At 41.5% G+C, this 24,850-nt stretch overlaps 1 long non-coding RNA gene across 1 annotated transcript; it reads left to right on the top strand.

Annotated features, from left to right (window-relative positions):
- The first annotated feature begins 657 nt into the window (after positions 1-657).
- Positions 658-24,390, top strand: LOC122456049. Its single transcript, XR_006274672.1, has 5 exons — positions 658-877; positions 1,210-1,460; positions 20,511-20,586; positions 23,907-24,055; positions 24,271-24,390. It is a non-coding gene; the product is annotated as an uncharacterized LOC122456049 (long non-coding RNA).
- Positions 24,391-24,850: the final 460 nt, after the last annotated feature.

Below are 24,850 nucleotides of genomic sequence, written 5' to 3'. Positions count from 1 at the left end.
CTGTAGCTATTAGACTGACCCTATGCCCCCCAATCTATCAGTAGACTGGAGCGGGGGGAAAATTACCGCCAGATGCCCCCTTCCTAGAAGCCCGACCTTGTTCTATCAGATGAACAGGCCTTCCAGGCGCTTTGGAAAAAACCAAACTCACTGGTGTGTGAGTGTTAAATTGTGGTTAAAAGCTACAAAGAATTTTGCAGTAGATTTAGTGGGCCAGAAGCTGAGCTGGTGCAAATCAGCAAAGTCAGTGGGGTTTCTTACAATTGAGGAGAGCCAAACAAGGGTGGTAGTGATGGAGAGACAGACAGATGCTCATAGAATATTAAAGTGCACGATCTCAGTCCAAAAAAGCTGTATACGCACAAATAGTCTTTACCCACTCAAAGCAATGGATTAAGGATAAAGAGTAATGGTCTGTAGGATTGGGCCCCATCAATTTTATTGCTTAGCTATTCCTCTTTGCTGAGTTCAACTAGGATTTCAAGCTTGGAGAAGTGTTTTGGTTTGGTTTGGTTTTTTTGAGCGATCAAGAGAGCGTGAGTGCTTGACAGTCAGTCAATTTTTCCCAAGCCGTCAGAGCTCTAGAACTGAGCCTATAGATTACAGTTGTATGCTTTTGTGTTTATGGCATACTATAATTAAATTAAGCTTGTCCCTTTAAATGGAAGGATTTCAGCAATAGTCAGTAGATGGCACTAGGGTACTACATAAATTACCATTGAGCTAGTCGCTTTTTTCTGCGGTTTCCCTATTTGAAGAGGATGGAAGTAGCTGATTCCTTTCTAATTATTATTTGAAGGTGCAGTCTGGAATCCATTGTTGAGGGAATAGACCCTGATTAAAGAAAACGGGGAGAATATTTTCATGTTTAGCAAAGGTAATAAAATAATTCACTTTACAAATTGTACGATTGAATTACAGCTCTGCTTCTCTACTAGGTTTTTATTTTTTTAAAATTGTATCCCAGAGAGGAACATGAAAGAATCCGATTGCTAGAAAACCTCAGAAACTCAAGGGAATTCCTAACTGTGTAGATATGAATATGGATGAAAATCTATATTACCCCAGGCACCAGCTTAGCGCAGAATGTTTATGAAATATTCCTTAAATTTAATTTATTTACAAATCAAGTTATCCATTTATTTATGACACTTAAACATTTATGCATTTAGTGGACAGTTAATATTGTTGTTATTTACTATTTCTTAGGCATAATGTGCTCTGCGCTGTACAAAACAAATATAAAGATTGTCCCTCCTTCTAAGAGAGTACAAACTACAGCCCTGCTCCAAAGCCCGTTGAAATCCATGGGAGTCTTTTCATTGATGTCTGTGGACATAGGATTGGGCCCCAACTGAAGACAGGATAAAATGGCAAACCCAGGAAAGAACAAAAGCTTTGAGGCATTTTCTGTTGTTTGCTTGTTTGTTTTGTTTCTTCGAAATGCCCACTGGATCAAAGTAAGTTTCAAGAGCATTTCTATGGGATTTTTGTCAGAAAATATTTAGCTCAAGAGGGTTTTTTTTAATCTATATCAGATTCTTTTTCTCTCCCTTTCCTTTGGGAACTGGGCAGAAGAGATCATGCACCCTGTCCTAAAGAACAGAGTTACATTCCATTAAAAAGAGGAGGATAAACTGCAACACATGTGAAGGACTAGACAGGCTTAAAAAGAATATTTTTAGCCAATCTATGGGACTAAACAATAGGAAAAATTCCTGAGTACTCTATGCTACATACCATCCAGTATACGTGTGACTGTATTTATAGGTATATGTATTATACAGTATATAGGTATATAGCGATTTCTATTGTGTGTGTATATACATTTGTACAGATGCATACATGCATACAACAGGATATAACTATGGTAACTATATGATAGTGGTTGTGAAATATTATCAGTTTTTTCCCCCCACTTCACACACACACATACACACACACACAAATGTGTGACTATTTTATGCTTTCTGCAAATCTATTTTAATTGAACTTGATCTTAGAGTAAGATGAAACTTCAGCACTAGTAATACATGCTGTGCATGTCCTCTGCAGGCTAGAAAGCTGTGTCATGCAAGACATGTCACGGTTTATGCTGCAACTTTAGGGCAGAGGTCTAGCAATTCTTTTCAGGAAGAAGCAGCTCTGTAACTCATCAGAGAGAAGCAGATATTGCCCGTACAGAGTTTAAAACCACAGCAAGAACATATTACCTTTTTCCAGTCTCTCTGGACAGACTGTGTTTCTCCATTCGGTGAAGAGGGAACTGCTAGAGGCATACACAGATTCCCTTTAGTTTTTAGCCATCTAACTGTACCAGCCGAAAGGGTGAAATTGTGTGGTTTACGGGAGGTTTCTTTCTGAGTCTCCCCTCCCCCATTTTATTTTAACCTACTGTTTAAAATTAAAAAAAATCGATTGTATAGAAACGTCAGCTTGATAGAAGAGAATTGTTAAACATGAAAAATAATGTTGCAAGGGGCTATATTATTTATTCTATAGATACCTTTATTTACTAGTGTTAGTGATCTGGATGTACTCATATTCTGCATAGAAGGTCATATGGTATTTTTTGGTGGTGTGGAGGGTAAATTGTGCCTAAACACACTGTGTTGTACGCGTTTGTCATACAAAGGCATCCAACATTATTCCCCAACCCACTGAAGTGTATACATGCAGACTGATGCAAGTAATGTCTGCAGCTGAAAAAACCCCCTATCATATCTATATTACTGTATATTATTCAGCACTAAGTGTTTAAATTATTTTGCAGCATGTTGTTCATGAAGAGTTCAATACAGATTGTAGTTTTGAGTGCAGCAAGTACTCAGTTACAGCAGAGAGGTAATGGAGAAATTAGTTAATAATAACCCGATAGCTGTAATCACTTCTTTTGAGACAATCCAGAAGTATGTCCTAGTCTGTGGAGCTGTAGAGCTTTCTGGTGCATTATTTTTTTAAATGAATATGGATTATTTAGAAAAAATTGTTACTGAGCCAAAAAAAAAAAAAAGGAAAAGGAAAATGCTTTTCAGAGAGTCATACTGGGAAAGAAATTTCCTAGCAAACTGGGTTAAAATAATGTTGAAAGTTTCAACATGAACCAACAACAGACCAATTCAGAGGAAAATGCTAAACACTCCATACTTAGCTCATCCCATTGTAATCAGGTAGTAGAGGCCATTGCACACTGTTTAGGTCACACTCCTTGCAGACCCCTGCAATACGTAGGTGCAGAGAGGTGACTTTAGGATAGATGGGCCATCATCCTTAACTCAGAATACCCTAGACTTTGGACAATTTAAATCAGACTTTTAATGGGACTTGAAAAGTTCTTTGTGAGATCTCTCTTTCTTTCTTCTTTTCTTGCAGTTAAATCACAATTTGTGGGGTGGTTGGGAGAATGGGGGTGAGGAGATAAACCTACCTCCTTGTAGGTTTTAAAGAAATGTATTGATCTGATACTCCATAACGATACAGATATCATGTAAATATAGAAAATATATTTTTAAAACACATGCTCTAGCCGAACTAGAAGTTATGCAGGAATTAGTGGGTGAAATTTCTGGCCTGTATTATACAGAGGTTGGATAGCATAACCATAATAGTCCCTCCTGGCTTTAAAATTTATGAATACAGGAACTGCTCCAACTTTTTATGAAGTCATTGGGAATTTTGCCATTGAGTTCAATGGGTGCAGGATTGGACCCAAATGTAGGTTAAAAAAAGACACCATTATTTGCAGTTACTGTGAAGAAGCTGTTGTAGGTTCTTTTGTAAATACCCATAATAGGATTTTGTAAACTGGAGCCCTCTAATAATTATTTATTTATTTTATATAGACTTGGTCTATGATGTCATTGATCTCTTGGGGACCCCTTTTCCATGAAGATAGCGACATGTCACACAGCTGATGCTCATGCATGCTACATCTCTGTACTGACATGTTAGGTAGAAAACATATATATATATGTATAGGTCCTGTGCAAAACCAGCTACTATTTAAAATGAAATAAATCATTTGCCTTTAATGTTCAGTTTTCCAGTGCATCTAATTGAAAGGCTTTCATTCACATTCTGCACCTGCTAAAAATTAGATTGCCCCTTCATTCAAAAGAGCTGTTTTCAAAAGTTGGAGAGTAGGGAGTTTCATGCAGAACACTGAAATCAGTTAGACTTTTTGTGACTTAAAATGGGAAAGGTAGGATTTTGTCTTTAATTTCGTTTGCAAAATAAATAACTAAAATAACAACCAAATAATCAGCAACAGCAACAAAAACCAAGTGAAAAAGGTCTTCCCTGGCTAAGACTTTAGATGGTCTATTTCAATGTATAAAGTTTTGAGGCCAAATTACAACCCCCCTACAACTAACAACCATTAGCTACAGTGGTGCTGGTGTAGTTTGAAAAGAATAGATCTCAGATTGGGTTTTATTAATCTCCCAGAATTAAAATGTGTGACCCTCGTTGACATGAAAAAATATTTTTAAAATGTCATTAGTAAAATGATGAATTGTAGTGTTTATTAGCTTGCTGGTTTTGTACATAATGCTTGAATATTATGCAACGATTGCCAAGTTTTGAGTGAATTTCTGCTGATGGAACGATAGAAATGAAGAGGAACAGAACTTTAAGGGAGAGAATGTTTGCTTCTGTAATTTTTAACAAAGCCAGCTGTGATATTCCTAAAAAGGGTAGATCAGATATCATTTCTGCTTTAAATATTTGTGGTCATTTCAGGTCTTTGTGCAAAACTGTTTGATGCTGTCTTTTGTCATGCAGCACCAGTGTATGCTGTGATACAGGAGTGCTGACCGTTCAAAGGAGACGGCCCTATGTAGCGTCTTTTTTTCATGTTGTGGCTTTTGCTAGAGGCTTTTGTTTAAAACATGCATCCAGCACGCTCAGTCTCTGTCTCTCTCGTTCTCTCATGTGCTGGAGACGATGAGTCATTTGCAATAATAATTATAAAATCAACTGTTGAATTTAGAAATTGAATATGCATGGAAATATTGCATAATATTGCTACCTTCCCCAGCTTAATTTAGGTAAATAAGTCTGAAATGTGTGTTGGTGGAATAGTGGATATTTATATACTGGAGATATTAATTACATTGGGCTAATTTAAAGTTTCTGTTATTAATTCCCTTCTAGTTTTACTGCCTTCAGGATTAATTGCAACCACTGACATGCACACCCATTTGGTAATATTCTTAATTACAGTTAAAATGGTGCTTTAACAAGCACCTAGTCTTGCACTCTCTCTTTCTGTGTTTCTTTTGTTTATTCAAAACCAATATTAGCCAAGAAAAAGAAGAGGCCAATATTCTGAAAGTAAAGACTGGCCTTAGGGAATTGGGCTAGCAATGATTTTGGTGAATGTTTAATTTCTTGTTTGGTTGAAAAAGGGCTGGATTGGTTATTGACAAGTCCCTATCAATAGGCAGCCCCTGGAGGTCTGGCTATTTGAACATGGACTGATTGACTTGTCCTTAATAGACATATAATTGTTGACAAATACCTTTGAATAGATGATGGCAGGCATGGCGAGGTGGACAAAGGAGGTTGCTCTGTGACAGAGACCAGAGCTGAGCTAGGCAAGAGAGACAGTACCTTAAAGAGGAAATAGTTGCCTCCATAAAGAAGCCTCACAAGTAAAACCCATAAAAACAACCCAGCTTTCTCCCCACATTGAGTGTCAACCAGCTCAGATGGTAAAAGCATCATTGCCCTTCAAGCGTGCAGGATCCATCCAGGATGAATTTCACATCTCTTGTTCTGCTGGGCAACGTAAGAAATGCAACTTAATCACAATCTCAATAATACGAGGCACTTCTGTAGCACCCCTTCCCTATGAGGTGGATGCACTTTAAAACGTGAATGGGTTTCACCTCAAAAAACTCTTCCCTGTGGTAGGTTAAATAAGACCGTCATTTTCCTTTTTACAAATAGGGGAACTGAGACACAGGTAGGTTGGTGCCAACATTTTCACACCTGGGTATGTGATCTTCAATTGAAACAGGCACCCGATTTTCAAAGGTGCTGAGCCTTGCAGCCAGAGGTGCTGAAACTAGGATGTTGGGGGTCCTGCCGCACACCCTGGTTTGAAGTGGTTTCTATCAGAAACAGGGTTTACAGTTTGATTCAATGGCTCTCAGCATCCCCCGCTATACAGATTGATCCAGTACCCCGGCTTGCAGCTCCCATTGTGAGTGCTTTAGCATCTCTGGAAATGAGGTGCATCGACAGACATATTTAAGTGCCTAACTTGGATCACCCAAGCTTGAAAATTTTGGCCTAGCTGACTTGTCCATGGTCACACAGGAAGTCTGTGACCCAGCCCAGCCTAGTCCTGTGCCTTAACCTCATCCTCCCTTTTGAACAATGTCCTCCCCACCACAGACATGAGAGGGTTAAACAATGCACTGATTAACAGCAGAGGGAAAGAGAACTGAAGAGGTGCAGGCCAGGGAGAAAAGATAATAAACTCTGTTTATCTGCTACATGATCATCATTCTATATTTGTTATGTTGGGGAATTAATTACATGGATTTTTAGCATGTTTAGTACATTATAGGCATTGCAATACTTGTCACAAGACAAAAGGCCATTGAAACGATGCTGCACAGACTTAGGCAGCCATAAAAGAACAAACTGTTCAAGTTTGTACATGAGAGTGAGAGCAGAGAAGCCCTGGCTCCAAGTAAAATATCAGAGGAACTTACAGCTTTACCTACATAATAAATCTCTCCAGAAGTGGACCCAAAACCTGGATTCTGGCCCTTTGGTCCATGGCCTGTCTTTCCAAATCAACAGCCAGCTGAGAAATCACTCTTGAAAATTTGCCTTGCAGGACGTGCTCCCCTGGTCAGTTTGGGTTTCAGTAATTTCTTTACCCTTGGGACGCTGCTCTTGTGAGTTAGCAGTATCATGGTTATCTCTCTGCGTAAGGAACCCCCTATGGGGTGGGGGTGGGGTGTCAGAAAGGACTTATTTAATATTTACATCTCTAACCTAGGGTTGTCCTCTTCTGCACCCCCCTCCAAAATCCTAAGCCCAATAAAAACAAAGACAAAACTGCTCCCGATGATGACCACAAAGCCTAAGAAAATAGGTTACTCATTAATGTGACACCATTAAGATGACACTGCAGACAACCTCTGACACCCAACACGAGGTTGAATGCCTCGTGCCAAAAAGACCTTGAGCCTTGTCTTTGATTTTTATTGATCAAATACGTAGATTAAATACAGTATCAGATGGCAAGACTAAAGCCTAGAATTCTATACAACATCTTTATATGCAACTCCTTTGGGCCTTATACAGCAAAGCCCCTTCTGAGTCATGAAAGAACATACAGACATACAGCAAGTAGATAGATAGATAGAATAACTGTACAGTGAACAAACAGATATAGGTTGAGACAGATACAAATTTACCTGGTGAGAGACAAGCTTTCGCGCTTACAAAGAGCTCTGTGTAAGCTCGAAGCTCATCTCTGTTACCAAACAGAAGTTGGTCCAATAAAATATTACCTCACCCACCTAGTCTGCCTAATGTCCTGGGAGTAACATAGCTCCAACAGCACTGCATACAACAAATTTATCTGACAGACCGGCAGGATTTTGGGTTACTAAACTTCTTACATGTCATGAAATTCAAATCTCATCTTGATAGTTTGTTAGATATAAAGGACAATTTTTTAAATGGTGTCTTTGCAATCCCTAAGCATTCCTAAACATGCAGCATTCTGCAGCCAGCTGCTTCAAAATGTTTGTATGTGTATGTATCCATTAATTCAGAATTACTCCAATTACGAGCTTTTGATGCTCCAAAATCTCCTCTCTAACCCAAAAGAGATGGAGAGCCCTTGGACTGTCCAATCAGATCATTTTCCCTCCTGCCTGCAGCAGATGTAAGCAATTTAGTTTTTTATTTCTGCATATTCAGTGTGAGCGGAGCTGTTGGTGACCTTTCACCTTGGAGCCTGCAGGATTCTAACCCTATCAAATTAAAGCATTTTGCTCACTTATTCCCAAATGCTCGGCTGGTGCTAAACAGGCATCCCGCTGCATAGCAATGGCGGGTGTTCGTGTCCACTCATACCCCAAGCCTAATCAGAGATTATTAAGGAAAATATACAGTGCTTTAATTTGATGAGACTGGTTATAGGTACTGCAGTTAAAGGTCACACTCTTGCGTGTATCTCCCTCCGTCGCTATAATATTTCCCTCTCGCTTGACAATCCTCGGCTCCAAACAATAGGCCAAGAAGACACGTTTATTTTTGTCACGCTGTGATGAGCTCAATAGGGATAAAAATGAATTATTTAAAGTTCGCATAAGCAAACAACTCTGTGCAGGTTCTCCTACCTTTTTATTCCTCCCTCCCCTCTGCATTTTCTTTTTTCTGCTTTGTTTGGATCTTGCCTTAAAATAACATGCTAGAGAAGTGTGCATCAGTTGGAAAGAGAACCCATTTAGATGTTAAGTCCAGATAGGCTGATGCCGGATGGGCAGAGCCTGCTTCGTAACTCCTCTGGTTGGGTAGCCAGTAATGTCTGGCTATTAAAACCTTTCAGATGCTCCCGGGTGGGTCCCAACAATGGGTGCCTAGTAAGGAGGACCTTTTGGCTTCTTTGGCTCTTAAAGCTTTCCTCACCGCTAGGCAGTAATTGAGATATCCAGTGCTGAACAAACATACAGGGCCTGATTCTGCAAGGTGCCGAGCTCCACTGAAGCCAATGGGAATTGAAGGTGCTTTCAGTGGTTAGAAGATTTGGGATTGTGGGGAGAAGTGTGCTGACTCCGACGTATCTACCTGGGTATTGAACCGAAATGGACTCGCATCATATTCTAAATTCATCCAGCTTCATATCAAGGGCAAGAGGATGGGGGAAGATGCAACAATATAGCTTCCCCGCCGCCGTTCTTGTGGCTTTAACTCTTCTGACACTCATTAAAATACAGAGGTGGTTTAGTCTCTTGTAAAAGCTGTGTGTTGGGAGAGAGAGAGAGAGAAAGAGAGGGAGACAGGGAGAGAGAAAGTGAGGGTTAATTCTAATCTCCTGTCAAGCCTAATGGTTTGAGCATATGTGTCCATGCACCAGACCAACAGCAGGCTTATTTACTTCCAAAATTTACATGAGAATTGCTTTATGCAGCTGTATGTAAAAATTCAAACCACACAGTGTCACTGTATCCCGCAGGTCACTCCAAAGCCCAGTGGCATTATAGCTGGGGACAAAATCTTGCCACTTTACCGAGGTTTTCTTTAGGACTGAAACTTGTCCTGTTAAAAACAAAAATGTGAGCATTTCCTCCCCCTCCTCACTCCCTCCAGCTTCCATTTACATTCCTCAGAGGCTTCCAAACTTACAAGGAATTGGGGCCTGATCCTGCTGTCACTGATATCAACGGGAGTTTTACTGTTAACTTCAAAGGACGACAGGACTGGGCCCTGGATCATTCCTTTGTCTATGAATAATCCCGTTAGCTGAGCCAGGGCACTGACTTTTTACTATATACATGTTACAGACAGGCAAAGGCTGACGGGTTCACAGAAGTTCAGTTTCAGTGCTTACCCTAAACAGAGGCAGATTGGCTCAGGCTGCTTGGGATGCTGACAGCATCCTGGCCTGTCTGCTAAATGGCTTGTGAGAGCCTGTTTTTGTTTTTTGCCAGATTTGATGACCTCCTGTATATCTCAAGAGCAACCAGGGCTAGACATCCATTCTGTATCTCACTGGCAACCTGAGGATCCTAAGGGGGTTCAGGAGAGATCATATATTAATTGGATTATACTCTGGTGTATCCACTTATGCTTATAGAAAAGCATCCTGACATGCAAGTCAGCCAGCCGGCCTCACTGACGCTGATTCTGGGAGTATCCAGACTCATCTGGAAATTTTTGGTAAATTTTATGAGATCAGGTTTCAGATTCTACCATGGCTGAAAATGTTGAATTAGAAGGGTCTGCAGTGGAACTTTCCCCAAAAATGCAGCATTATGGGGTGGAGCGGGAGAAGATGGGAGTTACATTAACTTTTTCAAACTTTGGAAAAGGTATAGATGGAGGTTTGGGACAGTTCTTGATTATGTAAGTGGGGTAATAGTCCTGCTCTTGTGGGGAACTTTCCTGGCTTCTGCACTACCCTGGTGAAGTGGACTAGCGAAAGGATCTGAGTCCTCGCTCTCCCACTTCCTTTACCCAGTGGCCTCCCTGCCCTTGAGGACTCCCCTTCCACTCTCCTGTCTGGCAGAGTCCTCCTAACCCCAACAAGGCTGGGCCCAGGATTCCTGGGGGGCTCGACCCCCAACCCTGCTGTGGTCACCTAGGACAGGGGCTAGGGTGTCCCCACTCCAAGGTATTCTCTCTGCACTGGGCATTTCTCTGACCCACTGACCATTACATACAAGTTAAAGCAAATGCAAGTTATTTAATCAACAATTAATTTTAAAAAGAAAAAGGAAAAATGGGAAAGGTTAAAGGAAACATCAACCCGCTCTGTGGCAGGGAACATCACAAACAGTGTCTCTGGAACGTCAGGGCAGTTCACAGTCTGTTCCTTGTAAGTCCCAGGCCTTCTTCTCAGGCCCTGGCTGTGCTGCAGGGATGTTGTGGATTGGACACTTGCTCTGGTGGTGGCCACACGCTCTCAGGCTCTAAGTGGTAGGACTCTTCTTCCCAGTGTCGCCCCTGCCCTGTCGGGGTTATGATTCAAGCCTGGCCTGCAGAGCCTCTTTGCTGAGGCGTCTCCCTGTGCTGGGCCTGGTGCCCAGGGTCCCTCCCGCTCTCCCCAGCTGTTCACCACACCCAGCTCTGGATTGCTCCAGATTGTTCTCCTTCCCAAATTGCCCCATGCCCCTTGCTAAATGTTCTCGCCTTTAAACCCACAAAAAATATATATATATCTATCCATTGTGCACATAAGAAACAAAATGCAGGAAAAACACAATATCAAAGTATTTCAGGTGGCAGTGTCACCATTTTATTAGTAGGGTGGTGATCGCTCTTTTGAGGAGGGATCATTACCCCACTATATAAGGCAGCACACTGTGCAGCAAGGAACACCAGAGCACAGTTCCTCCCTTCACCATTCAGAACTGTATTTTGTCGATAAGAACTAAGAGAATAAAAAGAAGATGCTTTTTTAAAATTTTTTTTGCTCCTGGTGAATAAGAGCAATTTGACTTTAAATATCAGTGCTGTGGCCAATACCTTCAGTCGCTGCATCCTGCTGGGTCCTTTCACTGGGGATCGCAAAGACCTCTCTTTTCTGACTGGATCCTTAGGCACTTTCCTATCTTCTCCATCTCATTAATTTGCCCTTGTATGTGCCTTTTGGCAGGCCAAAGAGTGTCCTGGTAATTCAGGGAGAAAGGCAGGCACAGTCTTTATTGCCACAATCACTTAGCTGTGGTGTAGCAAAGGACCCGATTTACTTTGGAATTAGACATGAAGCTGTTTCAGAGGACCGATTCTGTCAGGCCATCCCCCAACCAGTCATCCCACTGATTTCAATGGGGCAACTGGTGTGAATAAAGGCTGCACGTATAAATAAACTTGTCTGGTTTGGGCCCCAGGTTTGCTTCCTGTCTAGTTTCCTCAGGACAATCCTGATTTTGACAGACTGTCTCATGTCACAATCAGGACATGCGAACAGCTGTCATGCCATTGCTGCATGAAGCTGTGCATGGCAATATAACAACACCTCAGCACAGTACGGGTCAATACTGTTAACAACGGCTGATGAGTAGGAGATAAGCTCCCACTCAACATTTCCTTCAGGAAACACATGTTCAAAGTACTGCAAAGTGTGTGTCAGTCTATTGGCACAAACCATGCCCCTGCAAGAGTTAGTTTGAAACCTGTCCAGACTGTCTTGAAAGTGAAGCTCATGTTTTTATTTTTACAGAACCAATGGTCACAGAGTGGTGGGAGCCCATGAAAGAAGTGTACACTTCCACAGTTTAGGGACTGATCTAAGGCTTTTTGAAGTCAGTGACAAAGGCCCAGTGATTTGGGGTCCGGCCTTTAATGAACAGTGAAAAAAGTTGGTTGCTTGGCCTCAAGTTTCTTCCTGTTTCCCATCAAAAATACGAGCAAAAAGTGGTTTTGCAGTGGAAATGCAGCTCTGTCACTTGCAGCAAATGCACGAAAAAGTGGGACTCTGCTCCCACAGTGACTTAATATATGTTTTTACTGCCACTGCCCTTTTCCCTGAAGGTGCTCTCTGGTGAAACAGGAAAAACCTTGCTGGAATGAGCCAATTTTCATGAAAACATGGCAAAATGTCTGGTTTTGCCTACAAAAATTGGAAATTGGAAAATGCTGATTTTCCAAAATTCTAGCAGAGACCCAGCTGATCCGTTGTGGTCTCCATCCTCACTTTCTAGTGGGGGATTCTTTTGTTCAAGGGTTAGAGCAAGGAATCAGGCATCTGACTCGCTGTGGGACCTCAGGCAAGTCATTCAACTTCACTGTGCCTCAGTTTCCCTATCTATAAAGAAGTGATGACAATTTGGGATGTGACTGATCATCTCTTTTGGAAACTGGTGGACCTCAAATACGTGCTGCCTTTTCCCATCAGAGAATGAGAGGAGCACTGGGTGCCCAAGGACATGGCAGTGGTGTGCAGCTTATCTGTAATGGAAATGTAATGTAATGTGATGGTGGTGCCTCACTGAATACACCTGGTCTGCTTCCACCAATCAAAAGCTACGGCAGAGATATATGGGGGAGGAGATAATGGGAAGGATGCATGTTTGGGTTCTGGCAGTTCTTTACAGACTGGATTTTTTCAATATGCTATTTTACAAGTCATTAGTTTGCCAGGATTTCTGTGATTTGTCAGGACACCATTGATAGCTGCTCTGTAAAAATGAAATCTTACATATTAACTATGCGAGGATCACACTGTTGGTGGAGGGGGGATGGGAGAAGAACATTCCATAGCATTCAAAGGGATAATCTCTAACATAGCAAGCATCCAAGGGATGCTGGCATATGCTACTCCCATGCCAGAACACACACTCCAACATGTCTTTGATTCAGAAGGATGCGACTGAGGTCAGCTGTACGCGATCCTTGAAAGGGAAGAGTTTGAGGCTAGGCTTTAGAAATTCTCATTTAGGAATAAAGTTTCCTTCACACTGGCTATCAATGGATGTTCTCCTGTTCCAGACTTTGGAGGGACCTGTTAAAAATGGATGATCCCATAGGCAAAGCAAAATCAAAACAAATGTAAAAATAGCATATTGATGCTGAGGAGAAATGGTGCCGCAGATCAAACCACTGGCAGAGCAAAAGACAGGGGAAGATGAACAGACACGGGAAAGAGAGTATATAGGAGAGAAACAGAACATGCTGGATGGAGCACTGGAGTCCGGCTCATGGAAAGCAAATAGTGGGTTCTTTTATTTACTTACAGAAAAAATTCTGGATTCTGCTAAGTTTGAGAAGGAGTACTTGTGGCACCTTAGAGACTAACAAATTTATTTGAGCATAAGCTTTCGTGAGCTACAGCTCACTTCATCGGATGCATCGGATGTAGCTCACGAAAGCTTATGCTCAAATAAATTGGTTAGTCTCTAAGGTGCCACAAGTACTTCTTTTCTTTTTTGCGAATACAGACTAATACAGCTGCTACTCTGAAACCTGCTAAGTTTGAGTGTTTGAGATGGACATGTTGAGAAATTCCACTCCTAGGTGCTCTTCCGATATTCAGTTCAAGACAGCACTGAGTATTGTAGCTTGCAGCTGTCAGCCAGGTTTACCTTCTAAGAAGTGAAATTAAACTTTAATCCAACTCATCCAGTTCATCTATCCAGCCTCCTTGAACTAGGCCAGCAGGGTGTTCAGCTTCTGTTGTTCTTCTTTCAATTTCTAACTGCCAAAACACAGGTGCTGTGACTGCTGCTCCCTAAGGTATCCTGCCTGAGAAACTCTTTGCTTAACTCTAGTTTCTTGCATGAATACAAGGAGAGCAGTGGGTAATGTTCATAATGAACCTTGCAACAGTTTGAATTCGGCTTGGGTTAGAGGTTCATTACTGTGAACTTGGGAGGCATTAATATGTGCAGCAGGGAAATTCTCTTCCTCATTCACAGATTCTCCCTTCTCCCCATTTTCAGTGAAGACTCAGGACTCCTTACTTTTCAGAGTTCTCTCCAGAGGGAATGCCTGTCTGAGAGCTCCCTTAGTTTTCAAGGATGAGGCAATAACATTTGGGTGATACCTCGTTGTCTATAATTGGGAGGAAATTTTTGGAGTGATGGAATGGCCTCATGCCAGGAATAGAGACCTCTTTATAGACCTGATGTGGCACCTAAAGAGCCTCAAAAGCTCTCTAGTATCTGTGAGCTCAGAAGTGAAGCCCCATGATTCCTAATGTAGTTGCTTGAAAATTCATGAAGGTTCCCTAAGTCTTTCAGGGTGCTAATTGCTCATGTGGGTCACTGAAGAGCCTGCTGTAGTAAGAGCAAGTGAGCCATTCCTATGGGGCCACGGAGAAGCCTTCTCTCACTGCCCTGACAGCTTCAAATGGTGCTTCTTGGTCCCACAGAAAAACTCTTGGAATTCAGGGGGCAGTGGCCTTGCCTTGTGGATCTTCCTCAAAGAGAGGAGATGAGCTAATAGCCTGCTGGTATCCCTTAAAGCCCCAGGTTGGGGAGAAGAGGCCAACCTTCCATCGCTTAGGATGATAGAAGCAAGCAGTGACTCCAGGACTTGATGGGATGTCCCTTGGAGGTCTTAGTTTGTCAAACAGTATCTTGATTCTGAAAGGCTTGGTTTATGGGTAATCCCTGTGAACCAAAGAGCACTGTTCAGTTTTGGAAGGAAAGGAGGGATTTAAAGAGATTAGATTTGGAGATAGAAATTTCATAATCCCTAATTCTAACAGACCAATTGCCAAAGGCAACACATCCGGTGTGGTGTTTCCCTAGAATAGTGGTTTTCAACCAGGGGTACGTGTACCCCTGGGGGTATGCAGAAGTCTTCCAGGCAGTACATCAACTCATCAAGATGGTAACCGAGTGCTACAACAGGCTACATAAAAAGCACTAGCAAAATCAGTACAAACTAAAATTTCATATAGACAATGACTTGTTTGTACTGCTCTATATACGATACGCTGAAATGTAAGTACAATATTTATATTCCAATTGATTTATTTTATAATCATATGGTAAAAAATGAGAAAGTCAGCAAATTTTCAGTAATAGTGTGCTGTGACACTTTTGAATTTTGAATCAACATGTCTGATTTTGGAAACAAGTAGTTTTAAAGTGAGGTGAAACTTGGTGGTATGCAAGACAAATCAGCCTTCTGAGAGAGATTCAGTAGTCTGGAAAGGTTGAGAGCCACTGCCCTAGAACACATCTGGGCATTATTAATTTATTAATGAAAGTCTTTTGCTGCACGTGAGATAAATCAGCCACCATTACCGCGTCAGCCCACTGATAACAGTGTTTCTCTTGGGAATCTGCATGTTTATTTCATGTAGAAGATTTAAGGGAGAGGTGAATAAAGTTTTAAAATAATTCAGCAAGGTCTGCGGCTTCAATCAGAAAGGGATGCCCCTATATCCATGGTTGTGTTACCTGAATCTCCCAGCCCCGGATGACAGACATGGAGTTCTGGTGACACACAGACATTTACTCTCTTTAACCTTTGCTTCATGAACTTCACCCTCTTATGTAGACCCAGGCACGTCCAAAACAAAGCCAATATTTGTAAAAGGTCAGTCAAGAAAATAGGGAGGAAAATATACGAAGAGAAATAGCATGAGGAAATAAACAAGCAAACATCCATCTACATGTTTACCCAGGTCAACCATTTTGGTAACAGACCGTGGGAATTACAGACAGTGGTACTGGGAAAGTGCTGTTGGCAGCCATTGAGAGCAGGATACCAAGGACAGTTTGCTGTAGTGGAAGGGCTACAGTTGCACCTGATGTTTTGTTTATTTTGATTTCTAGCTTCAACTTACAATCTTATCAACTTTAAAAGGAACAAGCTTCAACAACATGAACCACGGCGGAATAGGATAAGCCCTGTAACTGGCTTGATTTCCTTCCTGCCACTCTATCATGTAATTGAGTTGGGGAGCAATGTCTTTTCATGTATTCAGGGGGTGACATCACAAGCCCATAAATAAGTGAGTTACTAATAACGATCAAACGACCAAGTCCATCCTCGTCTCTGGATTTCCCAATGTGTTCGTCTCCAATGTGTTATGTTTTAAAATGTAACTGCAAGGAAGCAGAGATTGCCTTTATTTCTATGTACTATACAGCACCGAGCACACTAATGGTGCTAAGCAAATAACAGGACAAAAATACCTATTAATTCTGGATAGAGAAGCAGTTGGACTTGAACCCCATAGACAATTAAGAGTTGAACACTTTCATTCTATGCTATTGGAAAGGTTATTTTCCATAGACTTGCAATAAGATTGCAGGACTTTCATCTTTACTCTTGAAATCACAAGACGCTCATGTGCGTTTAGCTGATGATAATCAGTGGTGACCCTATCAAAACGTGCCTTTTTAACCTATCATAAATAGATATGGTTATTCCCTTTTATTTTCCTGAATACCTCGAGCACTGAGGCTATTTAACTGCAAAATTTTATTTAGTTGTCTAAAATAACTGGTACATTTGGAAAGGCTGTCCAGCCATAGACAAACTGTGGGGGGAAGGGGGGCAGTGTCATGTAGCTTTGCTAAATCTTATTAGTATACAAAGATAAATTCCGTTTGCCCAGTTTACATGGGTCTGTCTTGGGTTGGACCTGCCCCGCATAATCAGCCCAGTCTAGCTCCCACAACAAAAACACAACAAAATCAAACAAACTGTAAGTTAGAATTATTGCTCTTAAATAAAGCTGATTTGAGTGTCTGGCTTTTAAGAAAAACTCCTTTACCGTATACTAAGCACCTTGGCTTGACTGGCAGTGAATTTCCTGGCCTAGTCTGCTGGGAACTTTCAATGAACACAAGCAATTATAAACCCAAAGTCTGTAGCAATTTGTAGGCATTATCTCAGGATAATTACCCTGAAATGTTCATGTTGCAAAGCAAAGGTAGATAATTTAAAAATCCATTTTTCTCTGTCTGCATTACTGTTTGGGCATAAGACCCTTCCCTTTTGCGGGCATTGTAGTGAGATAATAAAGCCTGAAATTGGTCCTTTGAAGATACCTATTGCAGTTTGTTAGAAAGCAATGAAGACAATCTTGTTTGACCTTTCTTAGCTGTATTATACTTAAATACCTAGACAAGTTTAATTTCTCAGCACAAACTGACAAAAGCCAGAGGACTGAAAGTCAAAGTAAAAAAACCTGCCCTTAATGAGCTAAGGACAATAGTACCACCTACAGGGCCTCAAAGCAAATGGCTGCTTCCCTGCTTTGTGGGTAGGGTAAGTACTCCATGGGTGTGTTGAGCCCTGGACTAGTTGTGACACCCACTCTGGCAGTGTGAGCAACACCCTAACATTTTCTTGGGATTCCCTTTTGTGGAGCCAATGAAGTCTTGAGAATATACTCAGTTCCCACTTACATAACCAGGGAAAACAACCTGAGAAGCTGCTGAATGCAGCTCATAGTAAAGCAAAGGTCCCTGGTTTTGGTGGCTTCCCCATTCCCCCACCCCAAGCTTACAGGGAAAGGAACTGAAGAACCTGGTAAACCCTGCCCAGCTGAAAGTAAAGATTGCTCTGTCCCGGTCACGAGTGATGGAGAAGATGATGACAAATCTCCCACTGTGAAGGACCAGCAGCAGGAGAGATGCTAGTGGTGTGATACTTGGATGAACCAAGAACAGTCCACATTTTTTTTGGCGGGGGCGGTGGAGGGATTGTGCTATTAAAATATGGGATTGATACATATTTCATGCTCTGATGTAATCAAGCCAAGCACAAATCTACCCATGCCACATATACATATGTAAATCTATGTATACATACAGCCCCCATCAGCACACCTACCCACCTACGCAATACACACACACAAACACATTTAATAGGGTAGATTTTTGGTTGGCTTGGCGATATCAAACCATGTGTATTATATAATATTCTTAAAGAGTGATGATGGATTTTTGCATCACAGCATCATTTACTCTAGTGAAGAACCAGGTCCTTCTCACGTTGACTTTAGTGGGGACAGGATGAAGTCCCGCAGGTGGGAAATGGAAGGCTTAAAGTATTGACAGTGGAGAAAGGCAAATAAATTTGATTTGGGCCTTTGGTTGGGGTGGGGATGTCACTTCTTTCCTGGACTCCACCTCAATGGACCCACTCCACATCACTTCATTTCCCCCCCTTAGCCATTGTGCAGTCATGTCAAAACTAAGACAGTGAAGCTACATGTTTTCTTCTAATGGGATGGCACCAATATGTGGATGTAATGCAATGTTTTATACAATCTGTGAGGAATGTTATAACAGGGGTTGGCTGTACCTTTTACTTGAGATTCTTGGGTGAAATGCACTATAGAAGTGCAAGACCTCATTGTTCATTATCATCAGGTAAACAGAACTGGGGAGCCAATAAAGCAGCTATACCCATTTATCACAGAGTATTTACCAGTGGATTTTTCTTTTTAAAACAGAACCTTTAGTCAAAGTGAGCTCAAGTTTGCGAGGTGCTGAGTGCCTACAACATTCAGTCAGCTTCAGTGGGAGCTCAGGCCTCTCAGAGCTCACAGGTGGTGCTGACCACCTGGCAGGATCAGGCCCAGAATTAGCAGAAGTCTACGGGTTATTACTTATTCCAGCTCTAAGGGTACTGCTCAGTGTGTCTGTTGCAATTGCAGTTTCTCTTTTTGGCTCCAGAGAGTATGGCTCTCTCTTTTTTTTTTTTTAATAGTTGAGGTATAGAGTGAAAGGTGGGCAGGAGAAGAGGGACAAAGAGAGATATCAATAAGGGGGCCAGCTGTGTGAGGTTACTGACCTGATTTCAAGCGTACCAGGAGTACTCCATGACCCCTGTAATTTTACTGCCTCCTGAGTTATCGTTTGTGATTTTCACTGGAGTGAAATGATACATCAGGGAACAGTAAGGATTCCAGGAGCCCAAAGATAGACAGAATACAAAGTACCTACCAAAACAGCTGCCATACCTCTGGCAAATATATTTTTTTAATCTTTTACAATGGAGACTTCAACTGCCTATCCAGATCCCCTGAGGTGTGGTTAATTGAAAACACTAGAGAAGGGAACGTTTTTTTACAATCATGGGCCCAGTTCACAGTGCAGACGCTATACAGGCACCTGCAACTCAGCTGTCAAGGAGCTTAATCCAGATTCAAACGTCCCCTCTTCGCAGCTGTGGAATGTAGCCTTGGAGCTCCTGCTGCTTCCCCATGAAGACCTGCTCCCCTCAATGACCACAGAAAGAACACTGCTGACTCTGCCAATGTTGTGCTCACTGGAGTTCACACCAAATGGGGATGGAACAAATTCTAAGGCTGCTTAGCAACATACCAGAGGCCAATCAGAGCCACAGAGAGTCTTAAAAGATAACATCAGGAAAAATATTAATCAAAAACAAGCTGATGTCAATCAAAGGAGAAGGATCATCATTGGCAGAAGAATGAAGAAGGTATTTTGTTAGAAACAGTATAGCTTATCCAGCTTCTGGCTGGAAACACAGCTGGCTTGCAAACACAGCTTCCATATGTAGTTATGGCCAATCTTTAAAGTCACGATGACTGCCCTAACTCTTTCAGATACTACGTGTTTACTAGAACTGGTTTAAAAAAACAACAACAAAGCTTGCAAGATATTAAAATGTTTGAATTGGTTCTAATTTTTCTGTGAAATAGCGATCTCACTTTTCTATGAAAAAAATCACTACCCCAAAAATGTAGAATTGTTTTCTATTTGTGTGTGTGTGTGTGGGGGGGAGAACCCTCTCTATTACCTTTTTAATTTGTTCTCCCTTATAAAAAGAAAAAAAAAGTAGCTTTTTTCCTCATTGAAACAAAATGCAGTTTTAAAAAGCTTTCACTGGAAAATGAAAAACATGGCCAAAACAATAATTATTTTTTGTTTAGGTTGAAAAGACATTTTCCACTGAAAGAAGTTCAGGAGGAACATTTTTGACCAGCTTTAACATTTACGACCAGCTGTAACATTTACACAGTTTTTTAAACCACTTTAACTTGGATAAATGATTCCAGACCCTTTATAGGAAAAGTCTGATAACATTTAATTAGCATCAAATGACTAGGATGCTATATAAATGACTCCCAAACAACTAGATCATTGTTTCCCTGCTAAAGAATTCAAAAAGTGGGTTTAAAAATTAGATAGAAAGTTATCACCATTTATTACATTTTACAGAACTTCCCCATAAAGGCTAAACCATTACATCCATTTTATATGAAACATGCATATTTTTAATGGTCTGTGAAAGATTTTTTTTCTTTTTCGTGGATTAGGACTGTTAAGAGTTGCTTGATTGGGAGCCCTGTACTGAAATCTTTTTTTGTTCAATAGAAGAAATGCAACACAAGATGTGTTAGAGTCAGTATCTATCTTGACCTGGAGTCAGAAAGGATAGTTGAGACTGCTGGTAAGATTACTATTTAATGCCGTTTGTGGTGATTTTGTGACATGGACGCCTTTGAACTAAACAGACCCTTTTTGCCAAAAACTAGTTCATTTTGCTCAGGCCAGTGAACAGCCACAATTTGGTAACAAAATCAAGTCACCAATTGCTTGGCCCAGACTTGAACTGGTGGCCTACAAGTAAAAGGCTGCGTGTCCCAAACAAATAAAACACATTTAAAATTCTGCTGTTCAAGGCAAAATGCACTGCTGGGGCAAACTACCAACAATTCACTCCATTTGGGGCCAACCCCTCCTCCAAGACTCAGCCAACAGAATGTTTCCCCTACCAGCTTGTGGGAATGTTCCTCTTTCTTTCCCCTTTAAGGCAGGAGTTCACAACAGATCATCAGCTTTAATCTTGACATTCCTATCCATTTCATGTCAAGCCTTAGGGTTTAATTATGACTATGACAGCTAGAGCCGCCGTAGCGGGGGTGTAGAGGTGAAGTGGGAGTGCAAAGTTGAAGTGACTAAAGACATCATGCCTCAATAGGACAAAGGCAGGGAAAATACGTTCCTGGATTCTGGGTGGACTATGCTCAGCAGTGCTAGTGGCTATCGGTTTATAAAAGGCGCAGCATGACCCTCCAGTTGCTAGGAGGGGCACAGGTGGCCATGTGCTCAACCACCCAGTTTGGCCCATTTGAGGGCTGGAGCGCTGCTGCCAGTGCAAGCCAGCTCCTCCTTGTGCTCAGGGAGTGTGAGCAGTAGCTTTCCTCCTGCCTGCTATACAAGAATGTGGGTATGGGGGGAAATTCAACGTACCCTTTTGCCCTTCTAGTGCACTTGTGCAGTATGGACCTTGTGAGTTTGAAGGCTGACCGGACTTTTGTTTTACGCCTGGCAAAAGACAACGAACAATATCCCCGACACACATGAACCGGTATTTCCCACCCCCCCACCTTACATTCCCCAAGTGATTTTGCAGAGCAGGACACTGTATCTCTCGATTTTAAAACCTCATTTCAATGCATTGGCTGGGAAAAATGTTTTCAGCTTCCCCATGCTCCCTTGCCTGCTTTGTGGCTTGATTTAATTTTACCAGGCTAGAGCCAGAACAATTATCTGATTCTTCATGTATGGCATGCTTTCCATGGTCATTTCTGAAGTTTTACTGGTTCGTAACCTCTGTAATCAGAAGACCCAGTTGAAAAAAAAAAAGAAACTAAGTGAACAGGCAGGAATTTGTTCATATTATTCCTTCCTAGCTGTCCAGGCTTTCATCCTCTTCTCTCCCACACATGCCCTTATTGCTCTGCGACTCACCCACCAATGAGGGTCTGTCAGTGGCAGTGAGGGGTCAACATCAAAGCACTTTTACAGCTAGCAGCTTGCAGCTAATGCTGACATTATGGAGCGAAATAGACCAAGAGAGTCAGAGAGAGAGAAGCATAGGGATTGAATGAATGGCTCTCTCATATAAAAAGAGACCAAAGAATAGAACAAAACCTTCTATTCTCCCACTCTTTATAATACTCCTGAGCTGAGTGTGCTTATGTGGTACACAGCTGAGTTTGAACTGCATTAGCACTCTTTCAGTTTACAAACAAGAGGCCTAATTTAGAAGAAAAATCTCCTATCTGATTATTTCTTTGTGCTCACCCATGTGGCAAAAAATGTCTGTACAGAGAAGTGGGGGTGGGGGGGAGAAGGGGGACTACTGAGGTGGCTTATTAACTTCTCAGGCTATATCAGATTGTGAAGGGCAATTGGGAGATCATTATTCATCCATAATTTCCAGACTCAGAAAAACAAAAGTACAAAATATGTGCAGTGAAGTCTGGTGGGATTGCTGTTTGTCTATACACCAGCATGATGACAATATGCTGAGCACACCTGATACTGGCAGCAAGTCTGATGTTAAATCTCCCAGCCCCCCAAATACTAATGAATTATTTTGTCCGATGCAACAGATATCTAGATTGGATGTCTTTCTAAAAGATGTGCTCTAGCTCAGCCAGAATTTGCGGACTTGATTCAAGAATCACTTGGTAAAAATCTATGGCCTGTGCTATTCAGGAGGTCAGGCTAGATGGTCAGAATGATATCTCCTGGCCTTAAAAATCTACTAATCTATATTTTGAGCACTGGAAATCAAAGCTACTGAGTCAATGAGAGGTGTTCTGCAGAGATTCTGGATTTTTTGCTGATATGAAAGCCACAGGTTTTCTACTGACTGCATCTGGAGAATCTTACTCTTTTGTATTAGGTTTAGCTGGATGATAGCTACAATATCATTGGCTGACTGAGCCTGGCCCTGCTTTGAGGCAGTCAAATCGGGAGCAATGGGCATGAAGGAGTGAGCAGCTGGCAGTTTGGAAGAAATAGTGAGAGAAGTTCAGTTTGGTTCTCAAATAGACATCAGAGGGGAAGGTAGGGAATGCAGCAATAGTGCAACATGGCCGTAAGAACATAAGTGGCCAATGCCAGGTGCCCCGGGGGAATGAACAGAACAGGTGATCATCAAGTGATCCATCCCCTGTTGCCCATTCCCAACTTCTGGCAAACAGAGGCTAGGGACACAATCCCTGCCCATCCTGGCTAATAGTCATTAATGGACCTATCTTCCAGACCTAAGGATAAGCCTGATCCTCAAGGCTTTAATCCAGATCCAAATTTCCCCAAGAATCAGGGACATCTGGACACAAGGATTTGGTTCAGGCCCATGTCTAGGTGAAACCCACACCTACTCTTGGATAATATCCCATTTTGTAAGGGGCATGTAGTAGATGAAGGGGACTTAACCTGCATGGAAAGGGCCATATTCTGCATTGAATTACACCATATGTAGCCACATTGACTTGAGGGGTGTAAGATGCATACATTTAACTCAGTAAGCTTGGTGATCTTGCCATGTTTTTCTCTTTGAAGCCATGAATGGAGACATCATAGCATGGATGAGATAGTTCACAGATGATGGAAACAGAAATAAACTAATCTCCAAGATTAGGGATAGCTCAGTGGTTTGAGCATTGGCCAGCTACACCCAGGGTTGTGAGCTCAATCCTTGAGGGGGCCATTTAGGAATCTGGGGCAAAAATTGGGAATTGGTTCTGCTTTGAGCAGGGGGTTGGACTAGATGACCTTCTGAGGTCGCTTCGAACCCTGATATTCTATGAACCTGAGGAAAATAGCACTGAGCTTGAAAAACTGCTAGCTTAGTTTGGGGGAGTCTGTGTTGACCTAAGCATTTATACTCCACACATTTGCACTGTTTTTAGAGACAAACCTGGGAGTCTGAGACATAATGAACACTAGTACTTGCTTCTTTTGTACAAATAGGACAAGAATCTTAATGTAGCTGATCCTCAGTTTATACTGCAAAAAGAGGAACCCACAAGCTCTCAGACCAAAAGAGAAGGGATAAATAAAATTGTCACATAACCCCAAGATGTCTTCTTGCCCTGAGTGTTGCTTTAATGGCTTATTTGGTAAGATCTTGACATGACAATATGTTAACATGACAATATGTTTCAGATTCCGTCATAGTATTATATGTATAAGACTTAAGCCTAAGCTTCAAGTCATTATCACACATTACAGTTTCCCTTGTTGATAGGATAAGTCATGTCCTTTTGTACTCATATGCTCTCTTTAGGTGCTTAGAAATCATAATGAACTCAAACCTACAGTCTTTTCTTCTAAGCAACATTTTGAACTTTTCCTCCTTTGATATCCCTTCCATACCATGGAGAAATAGAGATCTGGTTGAAATGGAACATCCCACAAGAGGGTTTTAACAGCTAATATCTTACCTCTTTACCTTTCTAATTTCAACATAAGACTAAAATTCCATTTAAAAATTCATAGTATAAGAATGTTAAAATTTTAACACGTTAGCACTCAAAAGGAAACAAACACCAAAGTTAATTTATACATATCCTTAGCTCTGCCCCACTGAACATATTTATTTAAATTTAAATAACTATAAAGAGGCCTATCCAAGGCTCTAGGCATTTTAACATACCACTAACAATATCATTACATTTCAGCAACATTAAAATAATCAATTCAAGAGGAACTTGGCCAGCCAGTCCCTACCATGATTCCTTTCTGTCCCTTCCTTGATGTGGGGAGTAGACTCTCATCCTTCTTCAAAAACCCTATCAAATGTGTCTTTTGCAGTGTATCTGGAAGATTACCAAATCTGGGCTATTTTGAACCAAGGGAAGGTGGGCATGGGTGGATGGAATGAGTTCCAGAGTCCTGGAGCCTTCACAGAGATC

This window comes from Dermochelys coriacea, chromosome 10, assembly GCF_009764565.3.
Source record: "Dermochelys coriacea isolate rDerCor1 chromosome 10, rDerCor1.pri.v4, whole genome shotgun sequence".
Classification (NCBI taxonomy): Eukaryota; Metazoa; Chordata; order Testudines; family Dermochelyidae; genus Dermochelys; species Dermochelys coriacea.
This window is presented reverse-complemented; position numbering and strand designations above follow the sequence as displayed.